The sequence below is a fragment of the Corylus avellana genome, chromosome ca5 (genome assembly GCF_901000735.1).
Source record: "Corylus avellana chromosome ca5, CavTom2PMs-1.0".
Taxonomy (NCBI): domain Eukaryota; kingdom Viridiplantae; phylum Streptophyta; class Magnoliopsida; order Fagales; family Betulaceae; genus Corylus; species Corylus avellana.
The window spans coordinates 17,011,632-17,030,884 of record NC_081545.1 but is presented as its reverse complement, the minus strand read 5'-3'; the positions used below and the strand labels follow the sequence as shown (position 1 = coordinate 17,030,884).

The 19,253-nt window shown below is 36.5% G+C and overlaps 2 long non-coding RNA genes across 2 annotated transcripts; one reads left to right on the top strand and one right to left on the bottom strand.

Moving 5' to 3' along the window:
- The first annotated feature begins 1,746 nt into the window (after positions 1–1,746).
- On the top strand, positions 1,747–3,571 carry LOC132183343 (uncharacterized). The gene is made up of 3 exons (XR_009440399.1): positions 1,747–1,767; positions 2,748–2,776; positions 3,288–3,571. It is a non-coding gene; the product is annotated as an uncharacterized LOC132183343 (long non-coding RNA).
- Positions 3,572–13,318: 9,747 nt separating this feature from the next.
- LOC132181505 (uncharacterized) lies at positions 13,319–18,506 on the bottom strand. Its single transcript, XR_009440261.1, has 2 exons — positions 14,534–18,506; positions 13,319–13,862 (listed from the first exon to the last, which is right to left on the bottom strand). It is a non-coding gene; the product is annotated as an uncharacterized LOC132181505 (long non-coding RNA).
- Between the last annotated feature and the right edge of the window lie 747 nt (positions 18,507–19,253).

Below are 19,253 nucleotides of genomic sequence, written 5' to 3'. Positions count from 1 at the left end.
AATCCCCATGGGAATGATCCCATACTTGCACCCTAAACTATTGTCTTGATCTTGTGCACTTGCAAGTTAAAACGTACCAATTATTATCAATTAAATTAGGTAGTATTTGGCACAACATCCAACGGCTTTCTTATTCAATTTCTTACAATCATCGTTGGTTGCAGTAACTGGTTTGACACCTTGCAACACAATAGGGTGAAACAACTCCTTGCAATACAAAATATCTTCCATCCAAGTCTTCCAAATTCAATAATTGAATGTTAGTTTAACCATGCTGTGGGATGACTCTTCCATTTAATTTACACAAGAAATCCACATTGATAATGAACCAAAAGGCTCTGATACCACTTTGTTAGGGGTGAACACCAATTCTGCTGAGCATTTGAAATTGGTGTTCACCCCAAACAATTTTTTTTTCAAGATTGGCTCACCTCCCTAGAGGGATTATTTTGAATGGTTCATGATGAGTGCCAAATATTCCATATTTGAACCCCTTAATTTGCATTTGTTAATCCTTTAGTTTTATTATAATTTGATGTTTTGTGTTAGTTTTCGTATTTTTGCTTTTTTGCAGGTTGCTGAGTGAAAAGTGTGGATTTGAGATGATAAATGCAAAGTTTGGAAGTAAGCCACCCAAGAGAGGCATCGAGTGCACCAGGCTGGCGCTCGAGAGCATTTGCGTTCGAGCCCAACAGCCCTATGCTCGACCACATATGCACACGAGCATAGGCACTAGCGCTGCACTACAGGAGATATTATCGCATGTGTGAGTATGCTCGAGTGCACTGTCCATGCGTGTAACGACCTAGATTTTAAAACTTTTATTTAAATAATATTAAATAGATTAAAAATATAATCGATAAATTAGAACAATGATATGTGGATTAATGATATTAAATAACTATTTAGTGTTAAAGGTATATTACATTGATTTTTGACCTCTTATGTATATTACTTCAATTCTAAAATTTAGCTTCACTAATATGTTTATGGGCATAATCAAACCCAATCTAGTGAATAAATTATTTATATTGTTGTTTAGCGAAGTCATAAATTAATTTGAAGCTTTTCAGTTTTTTTAGCCTAAAAAGCAGTGTCTTAATTTTCATACTGTCTAAATGAGATTAAAACTGCTAAAGAAAGATACCAAGGCTAGCCACCTTTGTTGAAAGCTTAAAGTCTTCTAGTAATGATGATTATAGTAAATATCATGATTATAATGATTTAATAAGGCAAGTGGCCAAGTGGGAATGAAAATAGTTAAAGCCTAAGTTGAATTGGAAACTTTGTATAGGCCAAAAATAGACTCAAACAAACTCGGATGAAGTCGAACCAAAAATATAAAATGTTTGTCTCGGAGTCCTCTATCTACTCTCAAAATTTCATGTCAATCGGAGTACATTTGGACATTGAAAAATGGATCGGAATACACTGCCCTCATTTTGGACGAAAATTCTAATTGGTATAGAGCATGAAATATGGACTAGGTTCATTCTTTTGGTTAAATACATCTCAACCCTTAGATCAAATGTGTAAAAATAAATCCTAACCATTCATTCTCTTATAAATATAGCTTTAGCTAAATTCACTTTCACTTAAGTTTTTACAATCTTAGAACAAGTAAAATTGTTTGCTCCTCCTTTCATTTTATTTCTAGTTCTAGTCAAAAACCATATAGCCTAAAATCTTTCTTGTAGTATTCAAATGTTTTTCTAAACTAGCTAGCTAGAGAAGATTTGGTGGAGCTTTACTTCTAAGGATTTTTGGGTAAGTGTTTCTTGTATAAATATCATGATTTATTGCTTTTATCACTTGTTCTCATTTAATTGTTTAAAGACCCAATAAGCGTATAATGTAAAATAAAGTAATGGATACAAGTGAATTAATAATAAAGAGTTAGTGGACAAAATCAATTAAGGACTTATAATATTATCTATATATTATTTACTTTATAGTATTTATATTCAGTCATTTCTTTTATGTCATTTAAATTTCTGTTCATATTTCTGGCGGTAAGGACCATTTGATCTCATCCCCGAAATATGCATTATTTACATTCAGTTATTTCTTTTATGTCATTTAAATTTTTGTTCATATTTCTGACGGTAAGGACCATTTGATCTCATCCCCGAAATATGCATTATTTACATTTAGTTATTTCTTTTATGTCATTTAAATTTCTGTTCATATTTCTGGCGGTAAGGACCATTTGATCTCATCCCCGAAATATGCATTATTTACATTCAATTATTTCTTTTATGTCATTTAAATTTATGTTCATATTTCTGGCGGTAAGGACCATTTGATCTCATCCCCAAAATATGCATTATTTACATTTAGTTATTTCTTTTATGTCATTTAAATTTTAAATCATATTTTTGGCGGTCATCCCCAGAATATGAATTCAGTATTTACATTCAGTCATTTCTTTTATTGTCATTTAAATTTTGATTCATACTTTGGTAGGTACGGACCATTGGTCTAATCTCCAAAATATGAGTCATGTTTTATATATATTATTTATAATACTTGTTTGTATTTAGTGATACTGGCCATTAGCCTCGTCACCAAAAATGAATTCAGGCATAAAGCTTGTTATAAGTAATTATCTTAGATTAATATAATAAAATGAGTAAGTAAAGATGAAGTGACGGATAATAAATAAATATAAAAAGATGAGGGTCTTTAAACAATGATATAATTGGAGAATGAACTAAGTATTGTTTGTATGTATGTATTATATGCAGAAGTGGAGCAGAATACTACACTAAGGAGAGTAAGTATGGATATACTTACTGAGTACTAGCTTTGTTTTATTGTTATAGGAATTCTTATTTTGTCTTATTGATATAATTTTGCAATACAACTGCTGCATAATGTGTCTAATAAAATGGGCTGATAAGATAGCCACCTTAAGAACAAGCTGGGTGGATTGCCGCGAGGAACTGTCGGTATCTCAGTGGATGGGGGTATATAACCGTCCAACAGGCCTAATATATAACTAAGCTGGGGCGGTGTAGTTGCCAGCACCAAACAAGTAAACCTCTAAAGTGTGAGGGACATAACGGACGTAAGCGGGCTGAGAGCTCATGAGAAGAGGTTTGAAGAAAGATTATCATAAAACACAAACTAATCTGTCATTACGCTGCATTCACAACTCATTCATTATTATATATTTTAGTCTTTAATCTTATTTGTTCAAACTAGTCTTTTTAGTCTTTATATCTAGGAAAATAGATTACTCACTTGTTTGCCTATGTAAATATGATAACGTCATCTTTACATAGATCTTGATGCAGGGATAGAAAGTGAGGACGATGGTCCTTTTACTGGTTTTGATGGTTGATAGACCATCTGCTGCAGGATTTATGCTTACTCTATGGAGCAAGTCTCATTTATGTTAATCGCTTTTATTATGTATGGTGATGTGTGTAAACTTAATAGATATTACTATGTTAATTTAGGTGCCGTCTGTGGCATATATTTGGTACACCTAGTGTATACATATGTTGTAATGAAAACCATGTTTCTATTTTATTTAATAATATATCACCTCGAGGTATTTCAGTCAGCTCAAATGTGTTGTGTAAGTTATTCCTAGGTCATAGAAAAAGAAAAAAATATACATACTCCGCTGTAAGATTGTATTTTCTAAAGTTGCAGCGTCACGACTTCGATATTTGCTAGTTCAAATATTGGGGCGTTACAATGCGATCGAGTGCACCCGTGCCCAACATCAAGCCATCAACGAGTACATGCCCACATCGAAAATGGAAAGTCCATGCTCGAGTGCAATCAAGCGGACCTAGTGTGTGCTCGAGCGCACTCGGCTGACCTGGAAGCCCCAAAACCCTAACTAACATTATAAATATTATAGTTTTCTAGGGAAACAAAAGGCCGTCATACGGAGGCCGTCCAGGGGGTTGCTTGGAATGATTTTTGGAGAGAATAGGAGCTAAAAGGCTAGGGTTTTGTAGTTTTTTTGGTGGTTTCAATTGGAATTTTCTCATTGCAAGCCTCTAAACCTCTATGAATTCCTACATTGTTGTATTTTCTTTCATTTTCATGATAGGCTAAACCCCCAACTAAGTTGGAGGATGAAGCCTCACAAATGATTAGCAACACGTGATTCTAATAATATTTTTCCAATGTTATGAGTTATATCTTCCATTGTTCTATTTATATTTCAATTAATTGTAATTGATTGCTTGTTTTAGTTGTTATATATTGGATATCCATTGTCTTTGTTCAACGGATACATCGGATCATTCGGTTTAAGTTGGATATCCATTGTGATTTGTGCAAAGCATGGATACATTGGATGTTTTAAATTAAATCAGGTATCCTTTGTGATTTGTATAAAGAACGGATACTTTGGATGATTTGATGCATTTGTTTTGCAAAAATAGAACATACATAAAATGTGTCATTTGAAACGTCAGAAAATATTGATGAACGTGAAAGTTGTTGCTATGAGTTTGTAAGGGCTGATTCCAATACCCTAGTATTTTATCCATTGTTTAATTTCATTTTGTTTTAATTTATGTTTGTTTATTTTTAATTTACAAAACCCCAAAACTTTAGAACTAGGTTAAAATTTAATTAGTTTAGATAGAAGTTTATTTACACGAACACAATTCCTTGTGGATTCGGCGTCGCACTTGCGAAAGCTACATTCCAAACGTCTCGTGCACTTGCGAGTACTTTTAAAACTCATAATAAGTTTTTGGCGTCGTTGCCCGGGAATTGTTTTGTTTGTGAACTTAAATTTTTGCCTAGATTGATTTTATTTTTCTACTAGTTTAGTTAGTATTTTTTTTTTTAAATTTTTACAATTTGATTTGATTTTATTTATTTCTGCAAATTAAATTTTTTTTTTAAAAAAAAAGAGAAATGTAATGTTTTTTTGCTGTTTGCAGTCTCAGACGAACGCACCAGGCGCAATACGCTTGAGCTCACTTCAGCATGCTCGAGCGCACTCGAGCACAACGAAGCAAGAAGAAGTGCGCCCCCACTATATCCTGTGCATCTTGCACTCAAGCGAAAGGGAGACATACGCTCGAGCGCAAGTCACTTATGCTTGAGCGCACTAGCGCAGTAGACAGCAACAGCAGAGGAATTCACACACTTGCGCTCGACCATTTCCTGCGCAAGCTCGAGCGCATGCACGCAATGGGCAGCGCATCATTCACTGATCAATGCAACTGCGGTCAATCCCACTTATCCTGCGCTCGAGCGCACCTTCGTTGACTGCACCAAAACGGACCAATACTTGAAATTTTGCCAAACCTATGTTTAGTCCGTTTTGTGAGTCTTTGAGTCTCAGTTTTTGTTTTTTGTTTTTGTTTTTTTTTTTAATTTTTGGTATTTTTGTTTAGTTTTGTGTTTTTATTTTAGTTTTCATTTTTGTTTATTTTATTTCTTAATATATATATATATATATATAGTTACTGTTTTATATGGGATATTTGCATATTAAAGACTGAGGGTGAAGCATAAATTTTTCATTTGGTGATAATTTTTCTGTTCAACATGCTTCTCATAGTGTAACACCCCGATCCCATATTGGGAAGATGAGAAGAAACCCACATAGAGTGGGTGGTTTATAAAGATAGCCATGGGTTCTAAGTGCCACATTGCCTAGTTACTAAGTGAAATTGGGCTTTATAATGAATTCTAGGAAAGCACCAAATTGACTAGTCCTTTTGGGGTAATAGCACAGATGTGGTTAGCACTTTTCCTTAAGTCGTTACTCATAAGTGCTAAAATATATGTATTTTAGCCTCTTAACTTATATTTGATAATTCCTTAGTTTTGTTAGTTTGTGCTATTTTATTTCTTTTATGTGTTTTCTATGTTTTTGTAGAGGTTCTGATAGTACAATTGATCGCAGGGGACCTGCAATTAAGCGCACTACCAGAGAGGTCCAGACGAGCGAGCAAGGTGTGCGCTCGTGTGCACAAGGGGAGACTCGATCGCAGACGTGTGATCAAGTGCACACGGGCTGCAATTGATCACACCAATGCGCTGGAGAAAAGACAGCTGTAGCCAGACTTCTTTTGCTTTCCATATTAGGGTTTTTCTAGTCCTAGTTGCACTAGGACTAAACCCTACGATTTTACTAGGGTTTTTAGAATTTTTAGAGTATTCCAAAGCCTATAAATAGACCTCTAAGCCTCACATTTGAGGAGACACAATTCCATACAACTTTGGATAGGGGAATTTGGAGGCTACTTCTAGGAGCGGTTTTCAATTCTTTCTTTTCCCTTTATTTTAATTATGTGTAACTAATTACTTTAGTAGGCCTAGATTGAAGCCCTTATTATGTTTCTTTAAAATTTCAATATTGGCACCTTTGCGATAATCATATTGTGATGTTTAACTTGATTAATTCCTGTTTTATCGAGTTCCTCATATGTGTGAATCGGCCATTATATGCATGTGGTATGTATTAGTTATTTAAGTCAATTTGGATGATCAAGTCCTGGGCTTAATACAGTGACAAAATAATCTCCTCACGAGTTCTTGGGTTAATCAACATGAAAAACCGGAAGTATACACCCATGCCCTAGGCTCCATGTGTTTGTCGATTTCCATACATTTATGCTTTCTTAAAGAACAACTTAGTATATACCCATGCTAAATCCTTTAACAAAGAAAAGAGTTAGAGTATACACCCATGCCTAATTCGTTGCTTAGAGAAATTCATAGCTTAAGGAGTATACACTCATGCCCTTAGGTTGGCAAACTTTAAATATTCATAATATGATTGGAACATTGGCATATTGTTATATTATTGAGTATGATTAGTGGTGGATATCAAAGCCCTACCTTTTCATTTATCTTTATTTCTTTTTCATAATATCAATTTAGTGACAATCTTGATATTTTAATAAATTCTAAGCAAAATCAACAATAGTCGTGGGAACGATCTCGTACTTGCTACACTATATTATCATTTGATCTTGTGCACTTGCGAGTTAAAACGTAGCAAATATTATCTATTAATTTAGGCAGTATTTGTCACAACAATTACAAATGGTATCAGAGCCACCTAGTAAGGTCAGGTTATGTGATACTGGAGCACTGTATGACGAAGAAAAAAAAATGGCCCTAACGAGGACGTCAAGAATTTAAGAGGGGGAGTTTGTAACACCCGATCCCATATTGGGAAGATGAGAAGAAGCCCACATAGAGTGGGTGGTTTATAAAGATAGTCATGGGTGCTACGTCCCACATTGCCTAGGCATGGAAAAGATGATGTGTTTATATGGAATATACTCTCTCTAAATGGTATGAGGCATTTTGGGGGTAAACCCAATAATAAAACCGTGCGGGCTTGGCCCAAAGCGGATAATATCATACCACTTGGAGCAGGGGTGTTACATATGGTATCAAAGCCATAGCCCAGCCTGAGATGGGGGGAGCGTGCACAAGCCCATGAGGGTCGCCAGCAAGGATGCTGGGTCCTAAGAGTAGGTGATTGTGACATCCCACATTGCCTGGGCATGGAAAAAATAATGTGTTTATATGGAATATACTCTCTCTAAATGGTATAAGGCCTTTTGGGGATAAACCCAATAATAAAACTGTGGGAGCTTGGCCCAAAATGAACAATATCACACCACTTGAAGCGGGGTGTTACATATTTTGTAACACACCGGTCCTATATTGGGAAGATGAGAAGAAGCCCAATTAGAGTGGGTGGTATATAAAGATAATCATGGGTGCTAAGTCCCACATTGCCTAGTTACTAGGTGAAACTGGGCTTTATAATGAATTATAGGGAAGCTCCAAATTGACAAGTCCTTTTGGAGTAATAGCGTAGATGTGGCTAGCGCTTTTCCCTGTGTCGTTACAAGTGGTATTAAAGCCACCTAGTAACGCTAGGTCATGTGGTACTGGAGCACTACAAGACGTGGTCTTGACGAGGATGTCAGGAATTTAAGAGAGGGAGTTTGTAACACCCCTGTCCTATATTGGGAAGATGAGAAACCCACATAGAGTGGGTGGTATATAAAGATAGTCATGGGTACTAAGTTCCACATTGCCTAGTTACTAGGTGAAACTAGGCTTTATAACAAATTCTAAGAAAGCTCCAAATTGACTAGTCCTTTTGGAGTAATAGCGCAGATGTGGCTAGTGCTTTTCCCTGGGTCGTTACATCAACTCCCTTCAGATGTCTTCACAAAAGCCCGCTTTATATCAAGTAAGGGATTATCATTCTGTTTCACCCAAATGGCTTCATATGCTCAATTCATGATTATGGTGTGTGCGTTCATCTAATGTTGAGCTCCATTGCCTAAGTAAGAGAAATTCTTCAAACATTGAATCTTCATAGTCAAGTGGTAGGTATTTCTCTTGCAACTTCATCTCCCCCCAATCGGAGATAGGTGGTTGTCGGAGGAGGTGGAGACGTTTTTCAACACTGTGCCATCAAACTCTTTCTTGCCCCTTTAATTTCATCTTCACAAAGTGAACTTATTGGTCAATAGATAGATTGAACTGTTGTGAGTTTTAAAAGTAATCGCAAGTGCACGAGTCGTTTGCAATAGAACTTTTGCAAGTGCGAGGTCGAATCCACAGGGAATTGTGTTCGTGTAAATAAAATTCTATCAAAACTAATTAAATTTTAACCTAGTTCCGAAGTTTTGGGGTTTTGTAAATTAAAAATAAACAAACATAAATTGAAACAAAATGAAATTAAACAATGGATAAAATACTAGGGTATTGGAATCAGCCCTCACAAACTTATAGCAACAACTTTCACGTTCATCAATATTTTCTGACATTTCAAACGACACATTTTATGTATGTTTTGTTTTTGCAAAAAAAATGCATCAAATCATCCAACGTATCCGTTCTTTGTACAAATCACAAAGGATACCTGATTTAATTCAAAACATCCAATGTATCCGTGCTTTGCACAAATCACAATGGATATCCAACTTAAACCGAATGATCCGATGTATCCGTTGAACGAAAGACAATGGATATCCAATATATAACAACTAAAACAAGCAATCAATTAAAAGTGATTTACAATTAATTGAAATATAAATAGAACAATGGAAGATATAACTCATAACATTGGAAAAATATTATCAAAATCATGTGTTGCTAATCATTTGTGAGGCTTCATCCTCCACCTTAGTTGGGGGTTTAGCCTCTCATGAAAATGAATGAAAATACAAGAATGTAGGAGTTAATAGAGGTTTAGAGGCTTACAACGAGAAAATTCCAATTGAAACCACCAAAAAAACTACAAAACCCTATCCTTTTAGCTCCTATTCTCTCCAAAAATCGTTCCTAGCAATCCCCTGGACGGCCTCAGTATGACGGCCTTTTGTTTCCCTAGAAACTATAATATTTATAAAGCTAATTAGGGTTTCGGCGCTTCCAGGTCAGCCGAGTGCGCTCGATCGCACTCGAGCATGCACTTTCCACTTTCGATGCAGGCGTGTACGCGTTGATAGCTTGATGTTGGGCGCGGGTGCACTTGATCGCATGGACAGTACGCTCGAGCGTACTCACGCTTGCAATAATGTCTCCTCTGGCAGCGCTGCGGTGCCTATGCTCGAGTACAGATGCACTCGATGCCTCTCCTTGGTGGCTTACTTCCAAACTTTGTATTTATCATCTCAAATCCACACTTTTCACTCAGCAACCTGCAAAAATGCTAAAATACCAAAACTAGCACAAAACATCAAATTATTATAAAATTAAAGGATTAACAAATGCAAATTAAGGGGCTCAAATATGCAATATTTGGCATTCATCTAATACCCCCAAACTTACATTTTGCTAGTCCCTTAGCAAAACAAAATGAAAAACAAAATGAAAGCATGGAACATAAATCCGCTTTCGTGGGAGAGACGATTGCATTTAGCATATGCAATAAGCCTTATTGTGCTCTCTCCCTAGATCTTGTTGAGTACTTTCTTCAAACACTTATTGTGCTCTTTATGAATCTCTCATTGTTACTAACATGTGTTATGTTAGTTATTGGAGTTGTCTTATATGATGGTTTGAGAGTTTGTGTGTGTGCTTTGAAGCTTATGTTCATTCTAAGCCTTGTCGTATTTATGCACACTGTTTTCACAAGTTTTGAGGGATTTCACATTTGTTAGTTTGGGCAAAAACTCTTATGAGTATTTTTGGTTTTCCCTATGCAAATTGACCTAGCTAGTCAACCTCAAAACTTAATTGTTCATGGCATCACCTCTTTCAATGACAAGCAAATTATGATCAAAGATCAAATGTTTAGCAAAATTGTAACAAAATACATTCTTATAAATTTGCTTTTGAAATCCTTATAGAAAGAGCCAATGTCATAATCATTGCGGAAAAAGGTGAAACACCCATGGGATTTAATTTGTATAAATTCTCTTGGACAATTGAAGAGGAATGGGTGTATGACTTTTTATTAAAGTTGAGGAAAAAGGGTTTGACTTTTGCATTAAGAGTTGCCATTTTTCTTATGAGATGTGATTGCTCCATGTGTATGTGACTTGTGCCCTCTCTTGTGAAATGATTCACACACATCACAATGACATGTTTTAGCCTATTCATTTGCATCATTGTCATAAGCATGTTTTTGATAAATCATCATGTTTGTTCATACTTGGACTAAACTAAAGATCATGTTTGTTTTTTATGAGATGGTTTTCTCATGTTTTAATAAGTGTTTGCTATAAGTGCACACGTTGATTGGGTGAGAGTATTTGAGCTTGGTTGTTTTTAAAAAGGGAAAAGGGATGAAGAGGATTGTTTCTTGTCTTCAAAACGAGAGTGTTCTCCTATTTTAACGGGAATGTGTTTAGTGTTCTGTTTTAACGGGAATCTTTTTCCGTCAAAATGGGATTACTAGGTGTTTTTGTGCTATTCTCTTCTTCTCGTCTTAACATGTTTTGTATTCGTTAAAACGAGAATTAGAAGACAAATAGTAACAACGCCTAACACTCTTTGTATTGTTGTTGCTTCACTCAAGCTCTCTCCCCCAAGGGTTTTTTGTTTTGTCTTTGTGTTTCCAATCACTTGTCAAGCCTTTCGTTCTCAATCATTCTCAATCAAGTTTAAGCCTCTTCTCTTCCTTCGTTGTTGGTTGAAATTTGAGTTTCTCCTTATTTGGCTTATAGACCTTTATTGTTTGAACGATTGCTTGTTGTTCTTGATCTCTCTAAATGCTTGCTCATGTGTCTTCCATTTGTTGGATTTATACTTTTACTGATTAGCATTTATTGAGTATGGAGTTTGTTTTGGCTTCAAACACTTGAGCTTGTTGGGGACTGTTTGGTTTTTTAAAGTTATTGAAAACTAAGTTTATTTTGGGGTTTTGAGTTTTCTTGTTTTGGTATTATATTATTGATTGTTTTTGTCCTTTCAATGTGTATTTGTCCTATTTTGTCTGTTTCTCATTTTGTGTTTAGTCTCTAATCTATTATTTGGTCATTCTTGAAGGTATATGTCTTGTATGATTCTTGTGCATTTGGTACACATGTTGACTGAAATTGGTACTCTCATTCATATGATTATCACAAGTATGTTTTTGGGTTGCTTTGAAAGGGGTATTTGTTTTGTTTTCTTGAAAAGCAAGTATGTCGTTTTTCAAAATATGATTGAGATGTGTTTTTCCTCAATCTTTGTGTTTCTATCAACAAAATTTGTGTTTTTGTTTCAAAACCTTTTTGTTCAATGTGTGCGCTTGCATATAGGGTCTTGATTATGTCTTGAATATCTCTTTATGCCTTCTAGAATCCTAGTGTGCATACTTCTCTATTTTGGGTATCCCTCCTTGAAGGTGGTTGTTGGTTGTGTTCCTCATCTTCTTGTGCTAGGTTAAGTTGTGCTTGTTAATCTAGTTGCTCTTAGGTTGTCTGGAGTGTTTTCTCTTAGTTTTTTGTAAGTCCTATATGATGTTAGAACTTTCTTTATGATGACCTTAGGATTTGATTGGTAATTGTGTCCTATATAGGTTTTGTTTTGTAGTGAGTTGGTAGAGCATTATAAGGTGATGTATCAATGGTTTTAGGAATCAATAAGAGAGTTCAGGTTTGTTGATCATTTCTAGATGAGACTTTCTCTAAAGCTTTGATGAGTCTCCATAGCTTGATACGTGTGTGTTCATAAGTTTTTTGTTTTTTTTGGCTAACGTCGACTGATTAACAGTTCTGTTTTTTTTTTTTTTTTGGACAACAAGGATTCATTTATTTTTTATAGGTACATCAAAGAAGAACTACAAAAAAATAAATAAATAAAATAAAACAAAAATAAAGGGTTGGACAGCCCAACAATAAGTGTCAAAACAGTCCGAGTAAACATAAATTAAAATGAAATGCATCAAATAAATAACATGACCCTATGAATTCTTGGCACAAACATTAAAACAAGAGGTCACCAATTAAGGTTGTTAGATAAGGTACAAGTAAGGGCATGACCGTCGTGAAATCCTTTAACCCTACCTGAACCCCGAGAGCAAGGGACACAAATAGGGGTATTACCCTTCAACCCTACTCGGACACCTGTAAGGAAACAACAACATAAATAAAAAACAAAGAAGCAGCATAAATAAATTACTAAACTCAAAAAACAATAGCACCAGCAGCGGAGATGGAGAGGACACAGAGAGCGTGAATTCCATAAGCAGGCGCATGAGATCTACTCACCCGAAAGTGATGGCCGGCCAAGTGGAGGCGCATGAGGCAGCGATGAGTGCAAGGGAGGCATAGGGATGCTAGCCAGGCTTGGAAATGAAGTCTTATGTCTTGGGGAGGAAGATGAGAGCGTCGTAGAAAGAGAGATATAGTACATTATTAACTAATTAGAAGAAAAACAAAAATGATGTATGTCATTACTTTTTTTTTTTTTGTTTTTTTTAAAGGGTATATCATTACTCATGACCTATCAAAGTATACTCTGAAAAATCCTTTTGTTTAATTTCTTATATTATTCACATATTTCCTTTAAGAAATGAAATTCTTATTATTAGAAGAAAAAAAAAATCATTTTATTTTTATTTTTTGTTACACAATCATATTAACTCAAACTAAAAATATAGGATAAATAGATATCCATTAATTATTGTTTCACATTTATTTTCGAATAGTTTACGCCAAAAAGCATATATTTTTTTCTAATAAGATTGGTACCTTGTAACCACTATGAATTATTGGAAGAATAAATTTTGGCACGAAGCAGATGATTTGATTGGTCCACAATAATAGAACATAGTTGTGAGAAATATCCTCACATCGATTATTTCAATGCTGTATAGAGTGGAATATTATTTTGACAAAGCAGAGAAGAGAAGGCAAGCCCAAAAACTAAATGGCATCTAATCAAGTTGATTATTATCACTTAACAGTTAAAAGTAACTCAGAAATTCCACAAGATTACTACATTACTGGCCCATCTGGATTCTGGAACCATCAAAAGAGGGCATAAATGCTTGATCTTGGGTTTCCGTATCATCATTCATCATCACCTGTATCTATCTTAGTTTTACATTTGAGGAAACATGGCTTCAGAAACTGCCTGTTCCAGGAAAATTCGAATTCTAATTAATAAAGCCAATAAATACCAAAATATTGGCAATGCTACCCCCTATCAATATCATATCATACATCCAAAATTGTTTTATATCAATGGAGTGGCCCCTGCATGCTGTCATGTTCAAATTGATGACTCCGGAATCTTCAATCAATGGATACAAAGGTGTCACAAATTGGCTTAGGTTTTCAAATCCTCATCAAAGATCCTTCCTAGGGTTGCTACCATGCACTGTCATCTTCTATCAGTGGAGGGACGAATCTACAATTTTGAAGAGTCTGCTCAAAGATATGACCCACTTTCAGCAATTTTTCCTGCAAACATCACTCGAATCTTAATATCAGCCCTTTATTCAATGTTATGATGATGGAGGACTACAATAAGCACAGGTAAGGTATGCAAATGTTGTGCTGTATAATTTGCAAGCGGACGCCTTCGGTATTCACCACCTTTTCAGAAGTAATCTTTTCACTCTCCTTGCATCTATTAACGTATAAGTTTCATTGTAAATCACGAACAATTAGCACAAAACATGTGCTAATAGTTAATTCAAACATGACAAAACCCCTAAGATATCAAGTATGAATTATTAACTCTTTGAGATTATTAAATAAAAGCTGTTGGACCAACTTGGTCCCTGTGGAATTATCAATTAAGCACTCATCAGTTGGGTTACTTTTGAATAGTGAGCTCATTAAAAAAATAATAATAAAAAAATAAATAAATAAATAAAAAAGAGGTTTAGTTTGGTAAGTAAAGTTTATCTAAAAAAAAACATTGAAAGTAAAGATTATTCTTCTTTTACCACTCCCCAATTTTCTAATTTTTCGTTAATAGACTAACTCAATAATCATTTACTAAATTAATTAGTGAAAAACTATAACAGGTTGCAACCCATCTCACTTACAAAGGACCAGAAGAACAAGGTCTGACTATGCAGTAATTCTAAGATCAAAATATCTATTGCTACATAAGAATACAATACCTCATCAAATGCTGCACCAATCATCTGAAGACCAACAGGGAGGCCTGCAACTCCCCCTTCAACAAATCCACAGGGCAAAACCAAAGCAGGTAACCCTGCCAAGTTAACATTAACCTGTATTGCCAACAAAATCACCAACTGAGCAAATCTAAAACATGGAAAAGAGCTTATAGTTGGAGCTTGGTCATGGTCCTCATAGATGTCAAACAATGGGTGTATAGAAATTCAACCACAGACATAAAATAAAAGAGTTAGAACAAAATCTGACTAGTGTCTGTCAATAATTCATGATGATACCTCGTGTCCCAGAACCTACAACAGGAAGCTTAATACAATATTTAAGATCAAGCGTTATATATCTCATGCAATTCCTTGTGCACCAGAAACAGCAGATTGTCCATCCAAAAAAACGTAGAGGTTTGAGATAACCGGTCAAAATTGCCCGAGTATAGCCACTGGCTCCTACCGCCTGGAATTTCCACTACATGTAAATGCACAGAGATTCTAGATCTCGGGAGGGGAAAAGGAGGCCAGGCATGCATATCATTTAAATCCTATCCTCATCTTAAAAATTAGCATCAGCATGTTCTTATAGTTCCATCCTGCTCTACAGAGTCAGAGGTACCCGACTGTGTTTTCTCCACTACTTTTTAACCGCTGAAAAGCAACTTCAAAAACATTTTTTTTTTACAAGTACTCAAAATCTAACGCAAAAGACACAACTTGGGTACACAGAAAATATACAAAATAAACACCTAAGTAGGAGAAGAAAAGAGAACAAGGAAATCACAAAAGCTAAGCACAAAGGAAGCTAAAAAAGCAAATGTCCAAGAATACAGCGTATAAGAAAATAAGGACAAGCTCCGCCAACGTCCTCTCGCGATCCTCGAAACATCTATCATTGCGTTCCCTCCAGAGACACCACAAAAGACAAGAAGGCACTATCTTCTATATAGCAGCAATCTAAGAGCTACAGTCTGCCCACTAACAAACATACATTAGCCCAAGAAAGCCCAAAACAACTGAAAAATGCACTCTTTATGCACAAGCTACCTCACAATGTAGAAAAAGATGGTCCACGAACTCCTCATCCATCTTGCACATACAACACCAATCAACCAAAAGGACATGCCTCTTCCTAAGGTTATCCATGGTAAGAATCTTTCTTAGGGCAGCCGACCAAGCAAAAAAAGCTACTCTCAAAGAAACCTTGGTCCGCCAAATTTTTTTTCTAAGGAAAAAGAATGTCACCATTACAAACAAGGACCTTATAGAAGGAGCTAACAATGAACAACCCTTTTTATGAGGGGATCCACCAAAGCTTGTCTTCACCTTCCTTTCTTGCTCTACCTGAGTACAACAAATTAAAAATTGAGGCAAAAAAATCCACCTCCCAATCATGAGTCGCTTTAACAAAGCTTACGTTCCACTAATTGGAACCGCTAGAAAGCTCCAAATGAGCAATTACGAAAGCATCCTTAGTGCAAGCAATACCAAATAATCTGGAAAAGCCTCTTTGAGGGCCATGTTCCCACACCACAAATCATGCTAGAAACTCACCTTAGCACCATCTCTCACCTCAAATGGTGTGAATTGAAAACAATCCCCAACCCCTCCTAATATTCTTCTATAACCCTAGCCATAAGGAGTGGTTCGTTGGAAAACCACCCACCCCACGAACTACCACATTTAGAGTCAACTACAACTCTCTACTAGGCTTCTCTCATGCACATAACACCAAAGCCATTTCCTTAAGAGGGCACGATTATACAACAGCAAGTTCCAAACCCCCACCCACCCTCAAAGATCGGAGAACAAACCCTGGACCAGCTTACCAAGTGGAATTCGAACCATTCTCCTATCCCGCCCCATAAGAAATCTCGATAAAGCTTCTCGATAAAATTAGCAACCCATAGGGAGAGGAAAGAGTGACAAGAAATACGTTGGCAAATTGGAAAGCGTACTCTTGATGAGGGTAACCCTCCCACCCTTAAACAAGTACATTATTTTCCAACTTGCCAACCGGAGATCTTTTTAATAACTCCATCCCAAGGACAACTAAGATCTTCCGGTCTGCGTTGGCCTTATAGGAGGAGGCCCCCAACGGAAGACCAAGATACTTCAAAGGCAAAGAAGAAACACCGCAGCCTAGAATGCCCACCAACCCATCCACATTCTCCACATTACCCACGGAAACCAATTCCGACTTAGCCACATTTATCTTCAAACCGGAGAGCTTCAAAGCATAAAAATAAAGCACGTAGAAAGTAAAGATGATCAGGCTTAGCCCAACAAAAAACCAAAATGTCATCCACAAACAACAAATGAGAGATGTCAACCACCCCAAACTGCCTAGACCCCACAGAAAATCCAGAAAGAAGACCCCATTAACAATGGCAGAAACCATTCTACTCAGCCTCCATCACAATAACAAAGAGAAATGGAGAAAAATGATCACCTTGTCTCAAACCACGTGAGCTACTAAAGAAACCGAATGGACTTCCCTCCCATTCACCAAAATGAAAAAACACACCGAAGAAATATAATGCGCTATTCAAGAGCGCCATTTCTCCTCAAAACCACAACTACTAACAAGTAAGAAATCCCAATTGACATGATCATATGCCAAGAAATCCCAATTGACATGATCATATGCCTTCTCAATGTCTAGTTTGCAAAGCACCCCTAGTTCACCGAATCTGATTCTACTATCCAAACATTTGTTTGCAATGAGAACTGAATCATAGATTTGCCTACCTTGAACAAAAGCATTCTGAGATTTCAAAATAATCTTCTCCACAACCTTTCTCAACCTATTGGCAAGCACTTTGGCAATAATCTTATAGATTCCACTCACAAGACTAATAAGCCGAAAGTCTTTAAGATCAATAGCCCCGGATTTCTTTGGGATGAATGTGGCATTAAGACTTTTTTCAAAATTACTACTAGTGTGAAAGTCATGAAACGCCCCCATAATGTCAGCCTTGAGCACATCCCAGCAAGCTTGGAATAAAGCCATAGAAAAACCATCAGGCATTGGTGCCTTATCACTGTTCATATATTTCACCACCTTAAAACCTCAACTTCCTCAAACGGGCTCTCTAACCCCGATGCATCCTTTGTAGATATGGAGTAAAAAACAAGGCCATCCAACTGAACTGTTTTGTAAACAACCTATCATAGTATCGCACAACATATTCCCTGATAATAGATTGGCCAGAAGAGAATAACCAATCCACTACCAGAGCTTCAATGGAGTTGTTTCTCCTATTTGAGTTTGCCACCTGATGAAAAAACCTAGTGCATTTGTCACCCTCTTTTAGCCAAAGAGCCCTTTCACTTTTGCCTCCAACTAATCTCCTCCATTAATAAAGTTTTTTTCCAATTTACTAATAACCGAGGTTTTCCTCAACTTGTCTTCATCAACTAAAGCTCTCACCTCCTCCAACCCATCCAAAACACATGACCAGAAGAGATTTTTTAAAAACTCCACATTGCTAAACACCTTTTCATTCTAGATTTTTAAATCAGTTTTCAATGCCTTTAGCTTCCTAGCCAAGATGAAGCTAGAAGAGTCGTGAAAGTAATAGGAAGACCACCACTGCCTTACCCTGTCCACAAAACCTTCTGCCTTAAAGTCACATATTCTCAAACTTAAACTTCATTCTAGATTTTTAAATCAGTTTTCAATGCCTTTAGCTTCCTAGCCAAAATGAAGCTAGAAGAGTCATGAAAGTAATAGAAAGACCACCACTGCCTTACCCTGTCCACAAAACCTTTTGCCTTAAGTCGCACATATTCTCAAACTTAAAATATTTTTTGCCTCTCAGAGAATCACCACAATCAAGGAGAATGGGAAAGTGGTCTAAGCGCAATCTTAGCAGCCTTTTTTGAAAAAGATCGGGAAACTTAACTTCCCAATCCGAAGAGACAAAAAACCTATCGATTCTTGACCTAGAGGGAGAGTCCCTGTCATAAGACCACGTAAAAGACCCCCCCCACCCCCCAAACAAGGGGAAGATCCATGAGGCCCAACTCAGAAATATAATCAGAAAACTCCATCATACCGAAACTAAAGCAAGCTTCAGTCTACCAATGCACCATAGTAGGTAACGTTGAAGTCACCCCCAATGCACCAAAGCAAATTCTACCAACCAAGCAAACCAGCCAGCTCCTCCCATAATAACCTTCTATCACGATCGGAATTATGCCCATAAACCCCCACAAAAGCCTAGGAGAAATCATTTCGATGTATCTAAAAGAAGCTACTGTACACTCCCCAATACACTCTTCAATCTTCTCCACCACCTTCCTATCCCACAACCAAAATGCCACCAAAAGCCCCTCTAGAAGGTGAGTAGAACCAATCCAAATGCTGACACCCCCACAAGCTATGTACAACACTGCTGGAAATAAACTCCAATTTGGTCTCCAGTAAATAAATAATATCTGCCTTCCATTGTCCAAGAAGATTTCTAACTCTTATATCCTTGTCAGCCTCATTCAATCCTCTTACATTCCAAGAGAACAACTTAGGCTTCATAAAAAACCATTAGCAGCCCTCCCCCATCACTCTACCGTGGCTAGCACTACCATTATTCGCATCATAGTTTATGGAGCAAACTAACCTTCTTAATTCTCTGCTGCCTTTTTTTCCCAAAACTGGAACATGAGGACAACACCTACTCCAACTGGCTAGCATCCATGGCCGCAAACAAGG